General features: G+C 47.7%; 1 protein-coding gene across 6 annotated transcripts in view; it reads right to left on the bottom strand.

Annotated features, from left to right (window-relative positions):
- The window catches only part of DAB2IP (DAB2 interacting protein), a 156,715-nt gene that overhangs the window by 112,414 nt on the left and 19,549 nt on the right, over positions 1–24,752 (bottom strand). The gene's annotated exons all lie outside the window — the stretch shown is intronic.

The raw sequence follows: 24,752 nt of genomic DNA, 5'->3' as shown, positions 1-24,752 counted from the left end.
TGCCTGGAGCAACGTTCCACCAGCAGGACTTTCACCTTCAACAATTAGCATTTTTATACAACTGTAAGCTTCAGATAATGCCTGACAGGTTGGCATTATCATTATTTCCAGTCTGCAGATGAGTAAACAGAAACTGCATTGAGATGAGTGAGAATTATATGCAAAGTACAGACCCGTGCACTCGTGGATTTGATCCTCCTCAGGGAAACTGCTAATGGGGTTAGAGGCACAGGATGCTTAAGTTACCTCTCTAATTCCTCTAGCAATTTGCTTTGGAGCCAGGAAAAAAATAATTAAATCCTGCTTTTGATAAAGTATAAAATGAGGATAGGAATACTTACCTCCTTCCCCACTGGCAAGGAAGGGAGGGGGCTGAAAAGGTAAAATTAACACTTATGCTCAACACTGAGGAGATTTAGAAAGATGCTAGGACAGGTCAGCTACAGCATTGTAAGGTGGTGTTCCCTCAGCTCAAAAACCCTCTCTGAAAGCACCATGGAACTCAGAGAAACAGATTTATTTCCAAGCTGCCATTCAGTGATGCCCAGACCTTGTAACAAGCTCCCCTTCCCAAAACCATTCCAGAGTCCTCCTTAGCCAAGCATTTCCATGGTCGTTGTCTCCTCAGCAAGGTTCTGCCCTTGCCAAAGCCCGACTGTCAGAAACAAGGAACACCAGCAATTCCACCCAACTATTCCTGAGATGTGTCTTAAGCCACTCCAAAAGAACAGATTGAGATTCCAGCCATGGATGGGCTGAGGTGCTGGCTCAGTGACATCTTCCTTGGTTGCCACGTAACCTGTGTGAAACTCAGCCAGCCCAAAGCAGCAGCTCTGCCTTCCCAGCTTCCAGCCAGCCTTCAAATGGCTGGGGCACTTTCTCTGCAGAAAGCTGCACTTTGAATCTCAAGCAGTAAAATCCTTTGGTGTCATCTCCTCTCAGAAGATTCAGGCTCCCACCCCATTCCTTTGAACCTTCTTTTGTTTTTGGACTGTCATAAAGAAACTACTTGGTTTCAGCATTTTGAAAGTGAGCTCGAGATGACAACTGAAGAAACTGCTTTGCATTTTCTTAATGACCGGAAAAATGAACCTTGTTTAAAGCATTTCTCACACACCTGGCTGGAAAACAGGAACGATGGCATTATGTGAAAGGCAGCTACAAGAAATTACTTTCCCCATGTGCTCCCAGCCCCAAACACTGCTCAGCACCGAGGGAAAGCCCCTGTATGGGGGTAAGAGCTCCCCAGCTTAGCTTCTTATTTCATCATTAAAATATACCCCAAGCAGAACCAGCAAACACATCACTGACCCAAGACCAGACACAGAGCTGGCTTAGCACCTAAACCCTCCTATAATTATTAAACTTATGGTTCATGAAATGGTTGGAGTAAAATCTCCATTTTAGCTCTGTTTAAGCACTGTGGGTTTCATGCAGGAGAGATGTTACAAAACCCTCTGTAAGAAACCAGAAATAACCAGAAGGAGGGGTGGGTGTGGGTGTTGGAGGGGATGGGGGGGAGCTGTTTGTTTTAAAGGTTAATAAAAATAGCTTACAGGTAAATTAGTAACTCCAGGAATGTACAGCATTTACTTGGTGAGCAGTAGGAATATATAAAGCTTTAAGGGCCCTTTTTACTTTTTCAGGGCTGGAGGCACCATCTCAGGCTGGGTCACTCTGCCCAGGGCCTAGCATCAGCCACGCTGCCATAGCAAGCCCAGGGCCATGGAAAAGGGCACTGTAAGGCAGTAATTAAAAATCTCCACAATCACTGGAGGTTGAGAAAGAAATGTCTTCATTTGCAGCAGAAGATATTTGGGTTAGGCACTGGAAGCAGTCCCATCTTGCCATGGACAGTCACAGAGAGAGGGAGAGCTCTCCCTGCCAGCGAGGTTCAGGGACAATGGGCTGCCTTTCCTCCCCTCTCCTGGGGCAGACAGATACCACACACCTCCTGAAATCCCTTCCAGCCCCATTTTCTGTGATTTCTGTCAAATTTGCCCACTTGTGCATAAAATAAGCAAGCTTCAAGGGATCAGATTCAGTGTCTGATTTTGGCCTTTTCTTCCCAACTTCTCCTGAACTTCCATCTCTGGACAGACACCGTGGCAGTTCTGTGTCACCTTTCAATAGCACAGAGGGCCCAGGGCTCAGCCACGTTATACAACACAGGAGAGAGAGAAATAAACAGGGCCTCCTGCTTTCCCAAATATTTACAGAAGACTGCAATGTTTTGGGTCTCCCCCTGTGCAGAGTAAGATCTTCAAAGAGAAACTTCCTTGAAATTATCAAGCCCCTGAAAGCTCTCCCAGGTTATCCCCACACAGCTGGGCCAACACGCTGTTGGCTGTGGAAGGCACCAGGAGGTTTTTAAGTTGAACATATCCCACTGCCAAGAGGACACACAGCACTGCAAACACTGCACATTAATTTAGGACCTCGGGCTTATGAGTATTTCTGAAACTCTTTCTGTACAGTAATAAACACATTTGGTTTGTTAACTTATTCAAGGCACTGGAACTGACAGAATAATTAATCCTCACTCCACTCTTCCATGCCTGTTTCTCATGCTGTGGAATCGTTATGGAGCAGCACAGCAATCTCCCCAGGGCTCCAGGGCAGCAGCAGAACAGGCTGTGAGCAGCTCCCGGCACCCAAACTCTTGTTTAACCCACCCCACATCACCGCCTCCTTTGACTCCACTTCTCAGACACTGCTCCAAGCAGGTTGTTATGTGTAACAAACGCACAAACAGCTGTTACTACTGTTTACTTTTCACTTAGCAAGTGAGGTGTTCTTCCATTTGCATTACCTGCTCCTGAGAATCCCAACTAGTCCAAGAGATCACCAGGATTACGCTCTCATTATGGAGAATAAAATACTTCAACTGCTGTTTGTTCATCTCTCTTCACACTCCCCCCCTCGCACAATTCCAGGGATCAGCCAGTGGAAGAGACAGCGGGAACAAAAGCAAAGCGAGGCTGCTGGATGGAATAACAACAAGCAGGCACTTCCCAGCAAGTTGATCTCCTGATAAGAACCTGCTCCAGCTCCAGACAACAAAGGGAGGTCCAACCTGAGTGCTGGGAGAGAAGTCAGCAAGGAGAATGGTCTCCCTGAACTCACCAGAAGGAAGCCGGGCTGGTGAGCAGCGCTCATGCCATGGCACTCGGAAGGAGCCGGGAAGGAGAGGAGGAGAGGTGATGACTTCATCAGAGGCAGCGAGAAGGGGAGGAATGCCTGGAATGCCAGAGCAGGCAGCAGCACCGGGACACGGCAGGAGCGCAGGTTCCTGCTCCCGCCGCGGGATGGGCTATGGAAGGGAGACTTTGGAGCACAACAAAACTTCACCAGATCCTCTGCAGGTGATGCAGGAAACTCCGAGTAGCCCGGAGCGCAGAGGCGGTGGAAAGGTGCCGCGGGCAGCCCTGCAGAGGTCAGGCTGCTCCCGAGCCGGGCACGGAGCCGCCGCTGGCGCTGAGCTCCGCCCGGCCCTGCCCCACCGGGCACTGCCCGGCACCGCCGCTGCCCCAGCGCTGCCAGGGTGGAGTTTCTGTGAAACCAGAGCGAACAGGAATTACCGGTCTCCTGCTCGTACAATTACAGGCCGCGAATTAATTTTATTGCTTAATGAATTTAGGTGTTATTCCTCTAATTTCTGCATTATCTAATAAGTCCTTATTACAAACCCGAGAGAGAGGAGAGGAGGAGGAAGGGTGACAGTGATTTAACGTGGCTCACGGTAGCATTTACGAATTAAGAACAATCCCTGGAGAACAGGTATCTGTAGTGTCTGTGTGATTCCACATACTCAGGAGAGGCTGCAGAAAAATCTACATTTCAGACAGCTTTGGGTGGCCACTGGAGCCCAGAAGAAAAGATGGATCTTTAGTCTGAATCCAAATGGGGATTTAGAAGGGAATAGAGGCACTTTAAAAAGCGGAATAGACAGCGACAGAAAATAATAAACACTGAGCTGAGCCAACTTTCCTCTTCACAAGGCATGAAGAACATTGAGTGGGAAACAGAGGTGCCAAAATGTCTGATTTCCAGTGACAGAGGCTGTGAGAGGTTATGAAAGCCCTTCCTGCTCCCATCAGCTGGCCCAGGAGTGCAGCTGCAGGGCCACCTTTGGGGCTCAGGTACCTGCAGTATTTATTGGAATGTATCACCCACAGCCCTGCTGACCCTGTGAATTCCAGCTGATTCCTTACAGCAATGTCAGAACCACACAAAATTAATTAAAAACCAAACCTCTATTAGGCAATAAAGTAGACTTTTAAATGAAAATGGTCATGAAGCAGAAGTTGAGGGCAGGTGCTGGTGCCCTCTGAACAAGCAGATTCCTCTGAAAGCAAAGCTAATGAACACAGAGAGGGCGTTCTCCAGGCTAGGGGAAGCCATGCCACCCCTGCTTCTTATCTTAGAATAAAATTGTTTCTTTTTGCATCTTAGAATCTCTGGCTTAAACATTCATAAACTTCCATAAAGCCCAGCAATCCCCCTGGCTGTACCCACAACTCTTCCACATCAGAATCACCGATTTACTCCCCAGTCATTTCATGCTCCAAGCAGAAATAGTTTCACATTTTCTCATGCTCTCATGACCTTTCCAGACAATTAAGGACACTGTTCACAGAACTACAGCTTGTAAAAACCCCGCTCCCTTATCTAACTGTTTACATACAGAACAAAAAAATAAATTGGGATCATTATTTGCCTTCTGGGCCACACTCTGGCACCAAATACTTCAAATTAAACAACTGAGTCTATGCCTACAGTTAATGCTCCCCACTGCAATGACACCAAACTGAGCCAGCTTCTTACCAGTGCCTTTGCTTCCCCCATAGGTGACTTCAGTGGTACAAAAGCACCACATTCACTGTGTCTCTGATGACTGTGCCCCTGCCTAAAAGCAGCAAAGCTCACCTGAAGCACCACTTAGAGCCACACAATTCTCTGCAGCTTCAAGTACGGTGGCTGGGACAGTTGTGTGAACTGAAGAGCCTTGTTAGAAGTGGCTGGAATACAGAAAACAAATCCCAGAAAACATCAGAACACACTGATGGTTCCACATCAGTGAAAACTGGTCCCCTCAGCTAAAATCTGTTCCCATCTTCTCTCAAAGTGGGACTAAGAACTCCTGAAAGAAGAGCTTTTTCTTTGTTAAATAACGATTTGGAGTGGCACTGACCTTTGCCATGGCACACTGTGCACTTTAATGGCTCTCCCCTCATCTCTGTGTCAGGTTCCTGGATATCATGGATGTAATATTCCTCATCCTGCTCCTGAGCCAGTGCTATTAATGGCTCTTGAATCTAGTACTGAAAAAAGCTCTGCTATTTTTCTGAGTACTTGATATGTATCTATTCCTCTATTTTCTCTATTACCCAGTAAGAGAACTCCTCTCCCAGCAGCTGCCACGATGCTTTTTGATGCGTGCAAGCAGCAAAGGCTCCTCTCTTGACTTTCTGCAGGCTCTGGCTGCCGGGTGCCTCAGCCCCCTGGCTGGGCTGGGATTTCCATGTCCCCAGCCCGGGAGGAGCCGCCGGGAGTGCCCGCCCCAGCAGCGGGATGCGGGATGCGGGATGCGGGATGCGGGATGCGGGATGCGGGATGCGGGATGTGTGCGCCAGCCGCGGGCCCGGTGCCTCACTAGATGGAGCTGGAGGCCCTTGGCCGGCCCCGCTGCAGCGCGGGGAATCCTCCAGCAGCGCTTCGGCTCTGGGGCACCCGATGGTCAGCGGAGCTCAGAGCGTTTTCCCTGCACTTTCCCTGCTGTGGAGCCATCCCAGCACAGCCGGCCACTCTGACAGGGCAAGTCCTGCCCTCCAGAAATCCAGGTGAACACATCCTTTACCTGAGGAGACAGATTAAACCCATTTGTCAAGGGAAAATCCCTCTCCAAGGGAAAAAGGGAAAGAAAACAGCACTAATGGGAAAGGAAAGCTGAGGTAACTCTCATTGTGAGAGGTCTGAAAATACAGCAGCTTCTGAGTGCTACAAGCCTGGAGACCAGATCAAATCCTCATGCATGAGGCACAGCTACAGGTCCCCAGACCTGGTGCCAGGAACAGAACAGAAGGCATCCAGAAAATGACCCTCCCTTTCTAAAGATAAACAGCAAATCATGCTGATTGAGCAGCCTGTAGTACAAACTCTGTTTTGCTGTCTGGTATTTTTTAACTAGATATGTGTATATATATATCTGGTATTTTTATTCTTTCATTATTAGTCTCTAAAATAAAATATGTATGATATTTATCTTCCTCTGCTATGATATCCACAGAACAAATTCCTCCTCTGCTAACGGCATATCATTAGGAGCCTTTTCTCCAGGGTGAAATTGAAATCAAGCTCAGACTTAAAAAATACATCAGAAAAAGCTGAAATTCTGTCCCGGTTGGGGTCCAGACTGTGGTGACTGCCAATACCCTGGTTAAAGTGGAAAGGATGATAAAGTGAAGTGGAACATCAGCTTCCTCCCATGTGATGATAAAGACAAGCAACACAGAGTGTGGAGAACAAGGAGTCAGCTCTGGGGAGATTTAAATTAGGCTCATCCATCATGCTGAACCTTCCTGCAAAGATTCTGCTCTGTCACCACGAGCTTTCCTGCAGCACTTTATCCACAGAGGCAATCTGAGGGCAAGGAGAAACTTCCATGCTCTGCAATTCCTGTCCCTGTCTCTGGAGGTGTCACCTGGACACAGCACCCAGGACAGGGCTGGCTCTGTCCCCTGCCTGTGAGGGTTGGCTGGGCCTTTCCCCAGAAGTGACCTGGACAGCTGAGCGGAGCAGGCCAGAACAGCTCCCTTCACCTGAAGCACCCTCAGGAGAAATGGAAACTTCCCACAGCTCATTCCCAGGCCATTCTTCCAGCCGTGCACAGTGGCTGCTGGAACAGGTCTGTACTGGTAAAATGCAAATTAAATAAATAAATACTTAATTTATAAGCATGATTCATCAGAGGTTTCATCTTCTACAGCAAAGAAACAGATGTTCTATTGATGGCACTTCATTAGAGAGATAAATGGGGTCACACACATATCTCTGTTCACATCCATCTGCATAATAGACCAAACATTAAGATTTGAATTTTGCATGGTGCATGTGGCTCTCAGAGCAGCCTCAGAGAGTCTCAATGCCCAGAGCCTGCTCACCCACCTCAGATTGCCTCAACAGCCAAGGAACTTTAACTCTGCTCAGAAAAGCAGGAGGTTGGGATCTAACACTGGCTATTTAGGAGACAGTTTCACTGGAAACACAGAAGAATACTGGATTTTAAGTAATGGATGGCAGTGATTTTTGGTACCCCCCCAAAATGCAGTAACTGTCATGAGGAAGCAACTCAAAGCAGCAGTGACAGCCAAGCCTGGAACCACTGTTCTTCCTCCAGTTCAAGTCAGGGAGGGTTAGGACTGGGGACAGGGTTAGGGAGAGCTGAGAGGGATTTTCTGGTTTTCCGAACATTAATGCAGGAGGCCTCAGAGTTCCCCTGGCAAACAGAAACAAGTCTGCTGCACTTCAATAGGCATTACAGAAGATAATGCTTATAGAACGAGTGGTATCCCTTCCACAGATGTGCCTTTGCTGTGTGTGGCTGTGAGTGTGTGCACAGCTGTGCCAGGCACAGCAGCTCTGCACACCTGGGCAATGCCCCCTGTGCCAAAGCGCTGCCGAGAACCCACCCTGCTCCCTGCTGTTCCCCATCCATCTCTCCCCTGGCTGCTCAGACTCTCTTAGCAATTGTTTCACTATTAGAAATTGTGGAATGTAAATCCTAATTTATTGTGACTGATCCTTTTATTTCCTCTGGGGGTGGGTGGGTATTTCTGCTCCTCTCCCACAAACCTGCTCTGCAAACACTCGCAGGTGGCAGCTGCACACTCACTCTGCAGTTTTCAAGCAAACAGCACCAGTGCCAAGGAGAGACAAGGAACATTAAAAACCAGTCGTGTTTTCACTTCCCAACCTATTTTTGAAACAGGAGGGAGCAGGAGAATGTTCTTACCTACACCAACACTGACATTTGCATTTTCCATCCTAAAAAATATGCCAGATCTGTGTTGGAATTTCTCCCTCCAGAACTGCCCTGCAGTCACTCCAAGGAGCAAATGGGCACTTGAACAGCAACACTGCAGAGCAATTCAGCAATTTAGTGACCAGCATTCACCCTCCTGGGGGGGTTAATGCATCCCACCCCACTCCCTGAAATTTCATTTTGGTGTTCACCCGACTTTTAGCTGATCCTAGAAGCAGAGTTATGTAAATGAACACCAAATGTTCTCACTTCAAACACACCAGCCCCATCAAAATGTGTTCTTGTCTAAGGGTATAAAGGTAATAATTGGTAACCTTTGACTGCTAAAAATGTAAAGGGAAAAGATCTTTCATTTAAAACTTGCTCGTTTGGTTACCATGGACACTGCTTAATCATGAAGGATGACTATTACTTGTTCCTATAGAAACCAAGAAGCTCAAGAAGCATCCTGTAATTTAACTCCAGATGCCAAATTTTACACCAGTCCCCCTATTAGCACATTTGGGTACTTCAGAACAAGCCCAGGCTTGATCTCTGACTCTAAAAGAAATTCAGTGATGCAGAAATGCTGTAAGAAACCAAAAATATGAGCATGTAAGGTACAAAAGAAACTTGCACTTCACATAAATTGGTTTCTTCAAAAGGAAACATTAAGTGCTCAGCATCTGAGGATTCCTCTTTCAGTTCAAATGTTAATGAAGCAAAACTTTGGTTGTCTTTATTCCTGTCAGTGTTCCCCAAGTCCATACAATTGCAGGGCATGTTTTTCATCCAATTGAATGCTTCAATGCTCAACTTAAGACGAACTTCTGCAGCAGTGTGAGAGCCTGGGATTCCTAATGAGCCTCTGGGAGCTGCTCCTGGTCCCAGCCTGGCTCTCCAAACCAGACCTACAATAAGAACATGCCCCTCATGCAAGGAAAAAACCAATGGGCAGCACAAACCTGCAAAATTCAGGCCATGTGTTGCTCTAACAAGTGTTTTAGAGTTTATGCTTATTAGTAAAACCACAACACTTGTCTGGCATTGCTCATCACCTCAAAGCTTCACCTTCAGCATCAAAGAAATATTAGTCAGAATCTCTCTCTTGTGTAGGTCTGGGGGAAAAAAGCTTCCAGAAATGACCTGTGGCTGCCACTGCTCCTTGACCCTCAGCAGCTCTAGATGGGGAATGGTTCACAGTTCTCAAAGAGCCATCCATTTTTCCATTCTCTGATTCCCAAAGGGGCCTGAGGGAACACAGTGTAAAAGCCTGACCCCGAGGCTGCACAAACCAGTGACAGGAGTCAGGAGTTCTGAGCACCTTCTTTCACAAGCATACACACAAACACACAAACTATTTGTGTCTGACTCTAAAATATTCTCTGCAGTGTTGCAAAGGAGAGCAAACCACGCTCAGTAGTGTCTGAGCTGAAAAAAGCAAAACTGATAAAGCCCAAATGGGAACATTCCCTGACCCAGCTCGTTCCCATCCCTATTGAGAGCAGAGTGAATTAAAGGATTAGAGAGTGCCTTCAGTGCAATAACTTAGGGGATTAGTGGCACACTCGAAGACCTTCAAGGGAAATACAGGTTTAAAAGCTTTAAAAGGCAGCTCTGTGTCTAAATTGTTTGGACTGCCACAGCTGTAAGGAGACAAACTTACTCTAATACATGAGTGATCATGAAAAGTCTGCTGAAACCCCTCGAAGCATGTTTTTGGAAGCAGTTCTAGTTTGGACTCAGACCAGGGTTTTTAACCTCTTTCTCATTTAGTACCCACAGCTTGTAGATAAAAACTCATTCTGCATTACTCGAGAGCAAATCTGCTACTTCATTCCTTGCAGAGCAGTCAGCCCCTCTCAGGAACTCTGTCAGGGGAAAAGGATGGGACTGCCAGGAGGAGAGGGCTGGAAACAGGGATAAAGGGAGAGATGAGCAAAAAGTGACAGTGCTCCTGAGAGATTCCCCTGGGAACTTTTACAACTGGATTCATTTTTGATCTCGTAGGGATTTCTCAGAGAGAACACTCACTGAGTGTGGATGTTCCTGCGTTTCTGGAGCAGGTGGGGCAGGTCAGGGTTTGCTGTAGGAGCAAAGGGAGTCAAGGCACTGCTGCCACCTCCTTCCTGCTGAAGGGTCAGTCCAATAAATTTGCCTGCAATAAATTCACTCTAAATTTTTGCTTATTAAAGGGATTCTGAGATTAATGTATTGTTTAATATAAAAACAATTCCAGAATTCCTCCACACACCACTTCCCAAGTCATTAAATTTAGTCTTGATTTTTACTAGACAATGAAGCATTGAACAAACACAGCAAAGTCTCAGCTGGAGCACTGGTGCTAAAAATAGCACAGCTGTCAGTGAATATTTCCTATAAACAGCACAGCTTTAAACATTTTGCATATCTTTTCTATGGGCATCTGTCAGCCATGCTGTTAAAATTTCAATGAAAGACTGCAAGACTTCTGTGGTGAAACAGAAAATGCCACAAAAGAGACTTGAAAAACAAAGCAATGATCATTAAAAAGTGTAAAGCAGGAAGGTCTCCTTTTCCTGGCATTTAAAAGACACCACCCTTGGAAAAAAAAACAAAAAAACAACCAAACAAACCCAAGCCTATTGCTAACATTTAGTACTGGGCTCCTCACTTGCCTGCTCCCAGACCTTAAAAGAAAAACAAAGTGCTGCAGAGGTGGAAAGGGAGAAATTCCACCTGGCATTCCTTGTCCAACATCACTTTTTGCTAACGTGCTGCAGAACAGATTTTCAGCTAGGAAAGATTAGTGGGAGGCGAGTGCAATATCAGTTGGCTTTAAATATAATAAAACCTCCTTAGTTGTTATGGCACTCTGGGACATGCTGGGACAATTTTCCAATCGCTGCTTCCCTTGTCCCAAGCGAGTGCCTCAAGCTCCAAGGTATTGATTATTTGGGTATAAGCTGATCTCTCATTTATCACTTAAAAGGTTTTGATTTCATCAAACAGAGAGACAAAGACTAAATTCCAGCTGTTTTCAACAGATGTGTATCTGAATAGCCTGTGCTGAGAAAAAAAGCCAGCCTGACCTTGGCCTCCCAGCTCAGTGTTCAGTGCACTGAAATTCTGGGTTTTGCTGAAGATCAGTCGGTTTCCTCTTCACAGCTGCCATCAAAGGAAAGGAAGAAGAAAGTCTGTTTAATAAAAATCCTTTTCATAAAACACCTTGAAAAGCATCTGTGATAAACAGAACACAGAGCAAGACATTTCTGTCTGAGGCTGACAGAGGCAGAAGGATCAGGAACACTAAACCTTCAAGATCAGGAACTCCAATGTTCTCTAATTCTCAGGGCTTTGATGCCAGCTGATTGCCTGCTGAGTTTTACACAAGAAAGCCCTGAAGCCAAAGCTGCATTTGGCTCAGAGATGGGACTGGGAATGGAGCAGTTTCTGTGGCAAAGGGAATTTTCAGAACACTTCCCACTGACCCCCATTCCTTCATTGTGTCCATGAGAAGGAGAAGCAGGGAGGGATCCTGAAGAAAGCCACAGACCCAAGTGCAGCCACAAGCAGGTGCTGCTGTCACTGCAAATTCTCCTTCTCCCCTCTCTGCCTCCCAAGTACCTTCCACTGCATCAGATGGGTCACCTGGGAGTAATTCTAATTACTGCCATGATTCCTCCTGCAGTCCCACACATCTCTGAGCTGAACAGATGGCCCAGGGGTTCTGCAGGTAGAGTTTTATCTAACTGATGTTTACCTGCAGCACGTCCTGACTCTCTGTGAGAGCAGAGCTGGGCGTTTCAGGCACTGTCCTCCTTCCAGCAGAGATTTCCAGTGCAGTGAAGCCTGTCTGCTTTGCCCACTCCCAAACAGGCACAGTTTAAAGGTGCTGGAGGCAGGATCTCTATCCTCATCAGCCTCCTCAGAGCAGCCTTTCCCTCCTGCTTGGCTTTGCCCTCCCCAGCAGTGCCCCTGGTCAGATATTGCAGCCTGGGCCCCCAGAGGGGCAGAGTGACAAACACACTGAGATGTGATGGATGTGTTAAAGGCACCAGGGCTGACCAGAGAGCTCCAGAACAGAGGGTGCCATCACATGAACCATTGAACAAGCTGCTGTCACTGCCAACAGCTCCAAGTCCTGGACATTTTTCTGCACACTGAAGCAGGCTGGCTCCATCTGGAGTCCCAACACAAAGCTCTCCCCTCCCTCCCTCCCTCCCTCAGATCCTTGCACAGAAAATGCAAACTCTGCTCACTTTGCCCAGCTGGAAGCACCAGAGCAGCTCTTTCCTGAGGGAGTGGCTCTCTCTGTACCTCAGGAAGCAAAACTCATTTCCCAAACTGGGTCTCATCCCTCCCAGAGCTGTGCAACCCCAGCCTGAGTTTTCCTGCTGTTCCTGGAGCCCCCAGATCCCTGCAGTTCATCAGTTTTCCAGTGGGAACAAAACTGGTAAGGAAAGTATTCCTGCTGCATGGTTCCAGCCCTTCCATCACCCTGCCCAGCCTGGACAAGCTCCCCCTGACCTACTCTGTGACACCACCACTGCACAACAGAAACAGATCAGAAATAAAGAGAAAATTCTCATCCAGCTTTGCAAATCCCTTTCAGATGTACAGATAAGAGGAGCTCAGCCACTGCTGAGAGGCAGGGATCCCACAGATAACACAAAATACTCCAGGAGAGATGAACAGCAACAAGATTTCAGCTGGTTCAAATCCAATTTCTTACAAACTTTCGGGCTGATTCCCATTTCCATCAAATCTGCCTGAATATTCCTCGTGTTCTTGACAAATGATGCCATTAAGTTCACTTTGGGTTACCTAAACAAAACTGAACACATTTAGTTTGTCACAGTAACTGAGATGGCAGTAAAATATTTTGGTTTTGCACAGCACACAAATAAAGAGGGAAAGGGAAGTGGGACGTGTTTGGGAGTTTACAAACACTCCTCCCTGACAGGCAAAACAACACAAAATCATGCAAAGAAAACCACTGTCTGAAGGAAAAGCTGAAGCTCAGGGACTGATTTAGCTTCCTATTGTTTTCTCAGCAATGATTCAAAATCCTTAAAATTGTCCTGAGTGCCAGGAAAAGAGGAAAGAGGACATTGCAATGAGCTAGATCTTACAGTGCTAGAGTAAAGTTTAAAATCTGCTTCATAAATCAGAATTAACTGCATTGAGACAAGTCCAAGCCTGGATTTGCACAGACACCTGATGTAAAGTTGCAGTTGTGCTTTTTATTCACACAGTAACAAGAAAAAGGGAAATCTTTTCAGTTAATGGCTTTGATTAGGCTCACAGCACGATAAATACACCAGGACTGCCAGACTGCAGGGCAAACACAACCCTCTCCCCTCCTTTCTGAAAAAATTCAACAGGAAAACCCTCTCATACTCCCACTTTTTGGCTGCTTTAACGACAGGGAAAAGAACCAATAAACAGTTATTTCACAGCAGAAGAAAGAGAAAGGCAGAATAGCTGGTTTTAAAAATGCAACTGGGTCAGTTGCTGCCTCCAGTAGAAGGAATGGGCTGCCTGTGCCCTACAGAAACATCCCTCTGTGGACCTCCCTCCTGCTGCTGAGGACAAATAAGCCCTTTTAGAGCAGGATTTTTAAAAGTGCAAAGTGATTTGGGGCTTCGAGTCCCACAGGTTTCTGCAATGCCTCGGGAGCCCAGTCTTTAGGCTCTTTGGAAAATCCTACCCCTAAACTGTTCTCAGCTTTGTCATCTCAAGCCCCTGGTGACACTCGGCTCACGAAGAACAAGAAGTTCCAGCCATACATCTCTGCAGAGAGACCCCATCTCCTCAGCACGGCTTTCCAAAGCTCTGCAAGCATCAGTGAGGCCTCCAAACACCTCGGAGAAGCTCAGAGAGTTTCCTCAATGGCACTGAGCGCAGAGCTGAGCCTGGTTAGCTGGAAAGCCGGGCTTAGAGGCAGCACACGGGGTTAGAGCAGCCACGCTGGCCCCAGTCCCTCGCACACTGACCTTGTGCAGAGCCCGGGCCGCTCCCGGGGCGCGGGGCCAGCGCCCCTCCTCATCCTCACCTACCTACGGCAGCGGGCAGAGCACGGCAAGGAAAGAGCTCGCAATTACCCCTGCTAAGCCTGTTCCGGCTGCGGGATCTGCTGCGCTGTCTCTGCAGTCGGGACCTCCGGAGCAGTCGGTAGTAGTAGGACGGTCTCCCAGAACTTTTCCTGCTGTTCATGGACATTTTTGGATCTATTTTACACACACACACATGCAGGCACGGGTTCGCTCTCCCCTCTGGTACAGGAGCAAAACAGTCCCGGCGTTTTAATGAACTGGAGGGTGGTTCTTTGGAGGGGAAAGGGAGAGGGGGGAAGAGGAACTCTTCACTTGACACATTTAAAAAGAAAAACAACAAGAAGAAAACATAAAAGGGAGAGAGAGAGGGAAAAAAAAGCAGGCGGCACCGGAGTGCATGTCTCAGCCGAGGGAGGACTCCAAGCGAGCAAGATAAACTGTGCTAACAACTCCTGTCCCCAAAAAGATAAGGCTGCGGGAGAAGGAATAGGAAGCCAGAGCTGGCCTGGGCTCCTGAAACGTGAAGCATAGGCTGGAAGAAATCCTGGACTGGATCCTGTCCGCCAGACATCTGATCAAAGTGTCCTGCAAGGATTCCCCGCTGCCGGCCCCGGCTCCGGCCGCTCTGCCTGCCCCGAGCAGCGGCCCCGAGCCGCGCTCATCTGCTGAGGAGCGATCGGGAAAGGCTGCGCTGGGGAAGGGGATAATGATTTCCTGGCCATGGGACACATGTTAATAATCATCATGGAGCAAAAGCCCCGGAAAATAAAGTGAAATTTGAGAGGGGAAAACTTTAATTAGAAGTTGAATGAACAGAGCTCCAGACTCCCCTGGAGGCCCATTTCCTTTCAACATTCAAACTGAGTTATAGCACATCCCACAAATTAGAGAAAGGGCCTATTTACCATTTGGGTCCTGATGGCAGCGAAGATTCTGCCTCCGGCTCATATTGCTCCATAAAATTACATTTCAATGGGCAGAATTAACACTTTAAGCCATGGAAGAAAATGAAACTATATATATATATTAAACAGATAAAAAAATTTCACTCCACCTTTACTGTTTCAAAAGGTCAGAAGTGAATTGTCCAGAATCCTGCACCTAAGCTCCTTCCCTTGATGGCACAAAAATGACTCTGAAGGAAGTGACAGAAAACATTTCAGAGACCCAGAATGGTGGCCAAGAACTGAATGCATGGCTGCTGCTTCCCCCAGGCTGGCAGGTAACAGAGAAACCTCATCCGAGTGGGATGAGCTGCAAAACAACATCTGCACAATAACTCTCGGTGTTGTGTCCTCAGTTGTCATTTTTCCCAGACTTCTGTGCAAATTTATCTTTGTGGTGTCTTATGATCAGCCACGGGCTTGGCTGTGGATGAGCCCCGTTCCCCCGGAGCAGGAGCTGCAAAGCTTCCCTGGGTTATCCTGTCTTGTACCTCCAGTAACAAGAGGCAGAATCTGCTCCAATTCAGCAACTGCACCGGGACAGGAGTCCCTTCCCCAGCACCAAGCATCCTCCCTGATGTTAGGGTTTCACACATTTCCACAGCCATGGAAAACATCAGAATTCCACCCAAGCCGCGCTTTCCTATTCCCATCGAGAAGAAAACCCGCGCTGTGTGTGTGAGCCGAGAAAGGCCCTTCCAGGAGGAAACCCAAGCCTCGCTCTTCCCTGAAGTCCATGCCTGGTTTTGAGGCCACACGTGAGGAATTCGGCGCCAGCTTTCAGGCAGTGCAGGAATGAGCGCTCGGGAGGGCAGCGACAAGTTCAGGTCAGGGAGGCAGGGCCCAGCTGGACAGCGGGGGCTCCCCGGCCCGGCAGGGGGACGCTGGCCCGGGACATCGCCCTGCGCACCCCGCACCAAGGAAAAGCCTTCACTGCTGCTCATCTGCCCTCCCCTTCTCAGCCAGAATCATCTTCCTTTGCATATTGGGTACATAAAAAAATAAAAATACAGGGACAACTCTAACTGTTTTCCAGATGAGCAGAGACTCGTCCTGTGCAGCTGATTCAATTCCCAAAAGGAGCTGAGAACATCCAGAACACAGTGATGGGAAAGACTGAAAACACTGAGGTTTGGTTAAAGATTTGCTGTAGACGAGAACCCAAATATTCAGGTGTCTCTCTGCAATTCTGTGTCATAATAACTGGGATGAAAGCTCTGAAAAGAGTCTTTCACAATTATGCTTTTATCATTAGAAATATCTTTAAAATGGCCTATCCAATTTACTTTTGTCATTCCCAATGGAAAAAAAAAAAAAAGGTACTGATGGAAATGAAAGTTTAAAGAAAACCATTTTAAAAGCTCACCCAAATTTAGATGATGTGAAAGGGGAAGGTTTGATTTTGTTTAACTGGAGCCAGGTGACTCATGCTCAGAGCTCTGGGGATGCAGCAGAGGCGGCTGCTGGGGATCTCCTCGAGCTCTGAGGGAATGTGGGGTGGGAACGCCCGGGGATTTTTATTTTCAATCAGCCAGGTACCTTCAGAAACACTCATACAGGTGACCACGAAGCAGGAGAGGTTAATGAGGGACCATAAACTACATGACAAGAGAAAGCAGCCCTATATAAAAGCATAAATAAATATTTGGGAGTTGTGTTCCAGTTTCACCAGCTTGGCTCTGTCTCTCTCACTAAACAATGTTTCTGAAGGATTTAACTTCAGATGCTACAGGATGAAGAAGTATTAAACATAATTATCTTTTTATCCTACAGCATCTTTTGTCCACCAGAGCACAGACACTTCTGCATATTTGCTTCTGCAAATACTTGCTCAGTTGAATGTACTTAAAACACATAAACTTCCTCTTTTTCACTCAGGTAAAAAAAGAAATCCAAGGAATGTGCCCAATATCAAGTAGGGAAGTCAGTTATTTGCTTCTAATAAATAATGTCTTGACTTTCTTTAAGAAAGAGCCATAATGTATTTTTTAAATGTGAATGAAATAATTTCTCAGATATCACTATCCAAAAAGGAAGTACGGGAATGACACCTCCAATTCCCAGCAAGCTGAGTTTTGGATCACATTTAAATTTCTGCAGCTCCTTGGTGGTGGGGATTCCCAACAGGCTGGCTCTGAAGAGGCCAGCAGGAGGAGGCCAGAGCGTACCTGGTACCTTCTGTGTGTGTTACACGGGCGGGCAGAGGGGAAGGCTCTCAGAGCCGGCGAGTCTGAGAGCCTGGAGACGTTTCCTGCACCCACCGTGAACTCGGAGCGGGGCAGAAACACCGAGGCTGACTCAGAGCACGGCACATTTCACATTTCCTGCCCACTTCCCAGCAGAACAATAGAGCTAAAGAACATCAGCTTCTCACATCAGCTTTCAGCAGCTGCGGGAGACCACAACAAAATCACTTCACTTGCTCTGCTGACACAGAACACCCCACTCAGGTAGGCTGGTTTTTGACCTGACTGCTAATGATGCCAACAAAGCCAAAATCCATCTAAAGACTTGTGCTAAATTTCCACAGACCTAACGAAGCAATTAAAACACATGGAGTCCAATGCAATGGAAGAAGAAACTTCTACCAGAATCAAACATCCAATGCCTCAGAGCAGCCTGCTCCTTTCAACAGGAGGAAAATCCCAGGAGTGTGAAGTCTCCACTGTACAGCAAAAATACCAAACTGAAAAGAAAAATTCTTGCACAAATCCCTAAATCAAACAAAGGCCCTCAGACATAACTGGGAGCTGCACAACACTTCCCAGCACTGTGTCTTCCACACTGAGCTGCTGGCAGGAAATATTTGTTTAAGCAGGACTATTCTTCCCAAATATCCCTCATTACTAAAATAAAATGTTAGCAGTGATTCATTGAGTGATTAACAGAGTAACTTCAACTCTGGGTTTCCCAGGATCCCCCACTTCCCTCTCCAAGACAAAACTGTGGCAGTTCTCTGCTGTGATCCTGGAGGGGCTCAAAAGCAACCTCAAAATCTCACCTGGTCCAACCTTCAGTGGCAAGAGAGCCCAAATGATGATCTTGACGTTCCTATCTGCACAGTTAAATAAACAAAACCCACACCACCTCTAGGTTAGGAATCCAATTATTAGATGTAATAAAAAATTTCTGTAATAAACTACAAAATCCGCATTGACCTTGATCAAAATATTCATATAACAAAAGAAATTAACTCCTAAAGAATATTTTTACTTTGTATTTCAGCAGTAAACTTGCTGTTGTGTTGCTGCAGGGAAGGAGTTGATAAAAGTCTGGCATCACTGCCTTTCTGTGCCAGATTTATGGGTTATTATTAGCAGAAGGCTCAGCTATTTATCCTGAGTTCTGTTACAGTGGCTTTCCAGTGTGGTGTGCTAAGAGGTCAGGGAAGAAGCCATGAACCCTTCAGGAGGCTCCTGCAGGGCGTCACTCTCCTTGCCTGCCTGGAAGCTGAGCCTGTTCTAACCCAAGGAGGGGAGAAGAGGTTTTGCAGGAACTCCAGTGCACACAGAGAACTTCTCCCCTGTCAGCAGTGCCCTGGGCTCCAGGGAAGCAGCGCTCCCCTCCCGATGCCATCTGGACACCTGAGGCTCCCCCTCAGCAAGAATCAGCTCTTGGGGTGTTTAATCTCATCACAACATCCACTGACAGCAGCATCTCTGCTGGCAAGTGAAATGAAAGATTAACTTGATTACACATGCTATGTAAAACTTATTTCCTGATTAATTAATAGATTAGGCACTTCCAATTCATGTTTAAATGCCTGATAATGATCTCACGCTCATAGAACAAATCACTGATTTATATACACACAATCTAAACTTCATTTTTCATGTGACAGATTATTTTCTTCCTTTCCTTGCCACATAATTTGCAAACTCCACTACAAATATAGTTGCTCGTTTCACTTGCTTTTTGGCATCAGATGACTCATCCAAGGAATATTTTGGCAAGAATGATCTTTAGCCATCTTCCTTATCAGGCTGACATGACAGAGTAGCACAGAAAACACTCTCTGTTTTAAAAGAATTCCCTGTTAACAGGTTGAAAAATGAAAATGTAGCTATTGTTTTTAAAGAGGGCTTTACAAAAGCGACTGGAAATCCTGCAATCAGTTTTTAAATACCATTGTGAGGGTGGTTTATTTAAATTTACGTTTTTCCTTCTGGCACAACAACACAGGGCTGCCCTCAGAGATGTTATTGTCCAAGAGCAGCTGATTGCAAAATGTGGAGAGCCTCCTTCAAACAACAGAAGTATGAAAAACACTCCAAGAGCAAAGCAAGGGCTGGGATGTTGTGAAATGTGGAAGCTCAGAGCACCAACACCTCCAGTGCCTGAGCTCTCATGAGCCAGGATCCAATGCTGGGAATTCTCACCCTGCTGGGTCCTCACCAGCCCTGAGCAGGGAACTGGGTGATGATCTGATAAAGGACACTGCAATAAAAATAGCAGAAAATATCTAGCAAGGCACACAGTGACCAATAGTGCTCCTCTATTGCAGCATGAGCTCAAATTGGTTTTTTCTGCTTCTCTTCCTGCTTTTTTGTACAGATCTTCACCGACAAGTGTATGGAGTCTGTATGTTCCCATTCCACTAATACCCCTGCTAAATTTTTAGAGAGAAAAAGCTACCAAAGCTCCCTCTTCCAACTGAATTTAGATCCTTTATTCTTCTAATATACTCATTTTTCCTGGATTACCAAGTCTACCATCACATCCACATGCAGCAGCCTTGTATGAGCTGGCCCAGAGGGTTTGTACAATTCATTGGTCAAAATGCCACACCGATCAAAGAAGGCAAAATTTGTTTGGTGCTGTATCTAAGACAGTTGGGTGGCCTCAGAGTGATTTTGGGAGGAGACACAAAGAGCAGCTTCTCACTGATACAGCTCATGCCTGGAGATGAATGGCAGTGCAGGAATCATCCTCCCATGTCCTTCTTCCCGCCCTAAACCAGACCTTGGTTGCTGACCCTCCCACGGGGACATCTGAGGTGAACTCTGTGAGAAGAGAACACCACCTGGCAGAGCAGAGCACTCCCAGCACCGGGGATGGGGCACCACAAGCACTGGGCAGACACACCTGGGGTTTTCTTTGGAGAAGAAAACGCAAACACCTGCTGGAACTCCGAATGAGGATTTCAAAACAAGTGCTACAAAGAATGAGGAGTTCAGTGGGACTTTGATACAGAACACCAGTGAGCGTGCAGCCCCTAAACAATGCACAGATATCCATACATAGATCTAGATCTATTTCTAGAGCTATTTATCCCAGGGCAGCAACAGCCCCTCTGCACTGCACAGCTCCCACCAGGATGCAGCCTCCCAGCTCAAACTACACAGTCAGTCTTTGCTAATCTTGGCCTAACTCAAAACTCCACTTATCTTTTCCTTTTTAAATCATCCCCAGGACAAGACTAGAATCTCTTTTGAAATGTAAAGGTTCTATAATAAAATTTAGAAAGCACATATGGTACAAATATCAAGCGTGAACATCTCTTCCCATCTTGTACGTTTCAAAGCCTGTGCAAACAGCACTTTTCCCTGGTTTTGATCATGCAGCCAAAATGAGTCATCTGTGAACAATTATGGCTCTGGCAGGGGCCTGACTGTTGGAGAATGAAAGGAAACACTTTATTATTGAAATGATCAGTATGCCAAGCTGAGAGGCGACTGCAGAGAATGTTAAGAGTCCTTTATGCTCCTTCAGCCAGCAAAATTGAAAGCAGAGGATGCAGCACTCCCCTCTTGGACACCTGAGAACACCCGAGTTGAGAATGGGCAATGCAAAGCAAGAGAAAGTGGGAGCTGTGGAGATGAGCAAGGGAATATATGGCAGGAAAAGAAACACAACCCTAAAGCAGGAGGCCTGGCTTAAAAAAAGTGTTGGTTTTTCCTGGCTTAGTTCTCCCAGGGGAGTTGTGAACGTATTAAAGGAACACACAGTCAGAGGCCTCTGTGATGAAATCCAAAACTATTAAAGGACATTTGTTGGGAGTTGGGGACTGGCTGAGTTTAACAGGCTCTTCTGAAAGGGGATGAATGGAATTCCCCTCGAGGAGAAAAAATAGCAACCAAACAATTTAGTAGGAACACGGATCTCCCTATGTGCAGCCCGTTTCAGCAGTGATGCTGCTGTGTCTGGGTTTGCTGCCAGCAGGGACCAAGTGGGATCCCCCTGGAATCCCAAGGGTAATTGGGGATCTAAGCTGCTCACTGAGGGCTCGGCAGGGCAGGGAGCTGGGCAGGATATTGGTTTGATGGACTTGGCAAATGAGACAAGCAGGAGATGATTTTAAAATTGGACTATGAACAAGCAGCGTATGAGAGAGTAATTCCTGTCCTCTTTTCCAGGAGCAGCTTGCAGAGGGAGGGGGAACAATGTGGTGATCACCACCCAGAGCCTACAGACTATTTAAAGACCATGAGGGTTGACAGGATGACAAGGGAGACTCATGTACACAGAACTGCTAATGGAAGGTGTAGGGGGGAGATCAGGGAACAATCTGGGAAAAGCACATTTTGCACTCTGAAATTCAGGTCCAACTCCCAACAGAAGAGATGCTGGAGGAATTTGAGATCAATATTCTGACAGCAGGACCTCTCAAGTCTGAACATTAGCTGACAAATTCTTCTTGCTATTTCTGAAACCCTGATGTCTGACAACCTTTGGAACAGATTATCCCTCCATCACCACAGTTTGGGCAGCCTGGATCCAAAACAAAGCACCCTGGCAGGCCTGGAGCCCGGGCTGAGCTCACCAGTGCAGGGAATTCGTGCAGGTCAGGGCTAAAATGTAACTTCCTGTGATCCTGAGCAGGGCAGGGAATGTTCACAGGTGTGGTGTTTGTCTTTGCAGGAATTAGCCTTGGAAAAGGTCAGATTCTGTCTTCTTCAGTCTCACAGGGACCAGGAGCCCCACACTCACTGTGTCAGGGCAAACACAAGATTTGTTCAGATTCCTGTTACTAAGGGCGTTTTGGAGGGTCCTGTTCATCTCTTTATACAAAGGCACTTTTGCTTCTAACAGAACTCATCAAGGCAGGGCTGCAAACTTCCTCCAGGATCTCCCCCAAACAAGCCTGGCAAGCAGGGACACACCCGAAGCATAACCCTAACCCTAGGCAGAGCAGTAAAAGCAGCCTTGGGTGATGTCTGTTTCCAAGTGAGGTGGTAAAACACTTAGCAACAATGCTGAAAACAGACACCAGGAACTGGAATTTCCCAAAATGCTCATTCTTTGCAATTCCAGGAAGTGGCCCATGGTTACCTTCACACAGTAAGTGGCAATCCTACATGGAGGGCATCTTGTTTCTGCCAGGAGCAGCCTGGAATGCCATCTTGGCAGCCACTGGAGTGTTCTTTTTGTTTGGGTCATGTCACTCATAAACTTCCTTCCATAACACACTGAGCTGGGTATAAACCCACGTAATACAGGATATTGTGGAGCTTTTCCCAGCTGTGACCAGGCTGTGCTTTGCACACATACACTGTACACCTCTCTGCAATTTGGTTTGACTTTTCTGAGCAGTCCTAGGTCACAAACAACTCCTCAGCGTCCATCACTGCGTTACTATTGCAACAGAAATGAGATAGTTTCAATTTAAACCATAGAAAACCGATACAATGTCAGTGGTCTCAGAAAAACATTTGTTAAACGCACTGAACATGGAAGAGCCCGGGAGAAGGGAGGGAGCTTTTCCAGCTGAAAACACCAGAAACGCCAGTGCTGTGTCAGCACGTTAAAGCCTAAGGAAAACTGCTCTGCTCTGGACACGGCCCTGCTGCAAATCCAGCTGCTCCCAGGGAATTCCCTCTCAAGGCAGCACCCGGGAAGTGCCCAAGGTGTGAACTCTGCTGAGGTTCCCCCATTTGAGCACCAGCCGGGGCTGTTCCATGGCAGGGCTGTCCCCTGGTAGGGCTGTCCCCCAGGGCTGTTCCATGGCAGGGCTGTTCCATGGCAGGGCTGTCCCCCAGCAGGGCTGTCCCCGGGCAGGGCTGTTCCATGGCAGGGCTGTCCCCCAGCAGGGCTGTCCCCGGGCAGGGCTGTCCCCCAGGAGCGCTGTCCCCGGACAGGGCTGTCCCTGCTGTCCCGGGGCAGGGCTGTCCCCCAGGAGCGCTGTCCCTGCTGTCCCTGGGCAGGGCTGTCCCCCAGCAGCGCTGTCCCTGCTGTCCAGGGGCAGGGCTGTCCCCCAGGAGCGCTGTCCCTGCTGTCCCCGGGCAGGGCTGTCCCCCAGCAGCGCTGTCCCTGCTGTCCCGGGCAGGGCTGTCCCCCAGCAGCGCTGTCCCTGCTGTCCCGGGGCAGGGCTGTCCCCCAGCAGCGCTGTCCCTGCTGTCCCGGGGCAGGGCTGTCCCCCAGCAGCGCTGTCCCTGCTGTCCCCGGGGCAGGGCTGTCCCCCAGGAGCGCTGTCCCTGCTGTCCCGGGGCAGGGCTGTCCCCCAGCAGCGCTGTCCCTGCTGTCCCGGGGCAGGGCTGTCCCCCAGGAGCGCTGTCCCCCAGCAGCGCTGTCCCTGCTGTCCCGGGGCAGGGCTGTCCCCCAGGAGCGCTGTCCCTGCTGTCCCCGGGGCAGGGCTGTCCCCCAGGAGCGCTGTCCCTGCTGTCCCGGGGCAGGGCTGTCCCCCAGCAGCGCTGTCCCTGCTGTCCCGGGGCAGGCGGGGATGCGCTGCAGCCGCTCCGCTCCGCACGGCTCTGCTGCCGCCCGCAGGCCGGAGGACGCCGGCTCCGCCTGGGATCGCTGCCACATCCCCGGGACGGGATTGCCTCTCCCTCCCAAGAGCGGGCTTCCTCTTAGAAATCCCTTTCTCGGGGATTAGAAAACATGTTCCTTGCTTTTTTCCCTGCCCAAATGCGAAAGAGCATCAAAAAATTAACATCGCTTTTAGTGAAGTTTGTTACTCTAAGCTTCATTACTTCCAGCCTAAAAAAACCCCAAAAACCCACAAATCCTTGTGTTTTGAAATAATAATCAAATAAGGAACAGTCCAGGTGAGACGATGACAAGTCAGCTGAGGAGTGAAGTCAGTGGCAGTGCAGCAGAGTTAAACGGGTGTAGGTTTTATTTCTAGTGACACATTGAGGAACAGTTCCAAACTCATGGTGCTCAACAGGTAAGTTCACCCAGATTTCACATACAAAGAGGTCAAGTGGGTTTTTTGGACTTGCACTGCATTTTCTATTTTATTAATGAAAAAAGAGTCAAGTATATAAGATACTGACCGGTCTGAGGGCAAATTAACAAAACTCTTACACCCATGCTTAATTCCAAGAATATGACTGAAGGAAATCTGAAGAGCCCAGGTTTCATTGCTTCCATCTGTAACAGCACTCAGGCCTGGGTACGCTCCCAAGCTTTCACCCAAATCACTTCCCGACCATCACAAAGGTTTTACAGCCCTGCCTGGGAACCTGCCCAGCTTTCCCAACCTGTTTTTTTCCATGTCATACTAAAAAGCATATGTGGATTTAATAATTACTAATCCAATGACTGCATTACTTTACTGTGTACAACTGAGCTAAACGTGCCAGCATCAAATGATCCCAGAGCCCTGGACAAAACTGCACATCTGGAATAGGCCCCTGCTTTCAGAAACAGGGGGGACGCAGCCAACAACCACCACGGAACACAGCCTGTGCCCAGGGAGAACCCTGACAAGGAATGTGACTCCAGGTGGGAGCTGTGGATCACAGAGCTGAGGTATGGTGTCTAGCCAGCCTGAGGCACAGCAGCACCTGGAGCAGACTTTAG

This window comes from Molothrus aeneus, chromosome 19 (assembly GCF_037042795.1).
Source record: "Molothrus aeneus isolate 106 chromosome 19, BPBGC_Maene_1.0, whole genome shotgun sequence".
Taxonomy (NCBI): domain Eukaryota; kingdom Metazoa; phylum Chordata; class Aves; order Passeriformes; family Icteridae; genus Molothrus; species Molothrus aeneus.
Note: the sequence above shows the minus strand (reverse complement) of the source record. Positions and strands in the feature narration are given on the sequence as shown.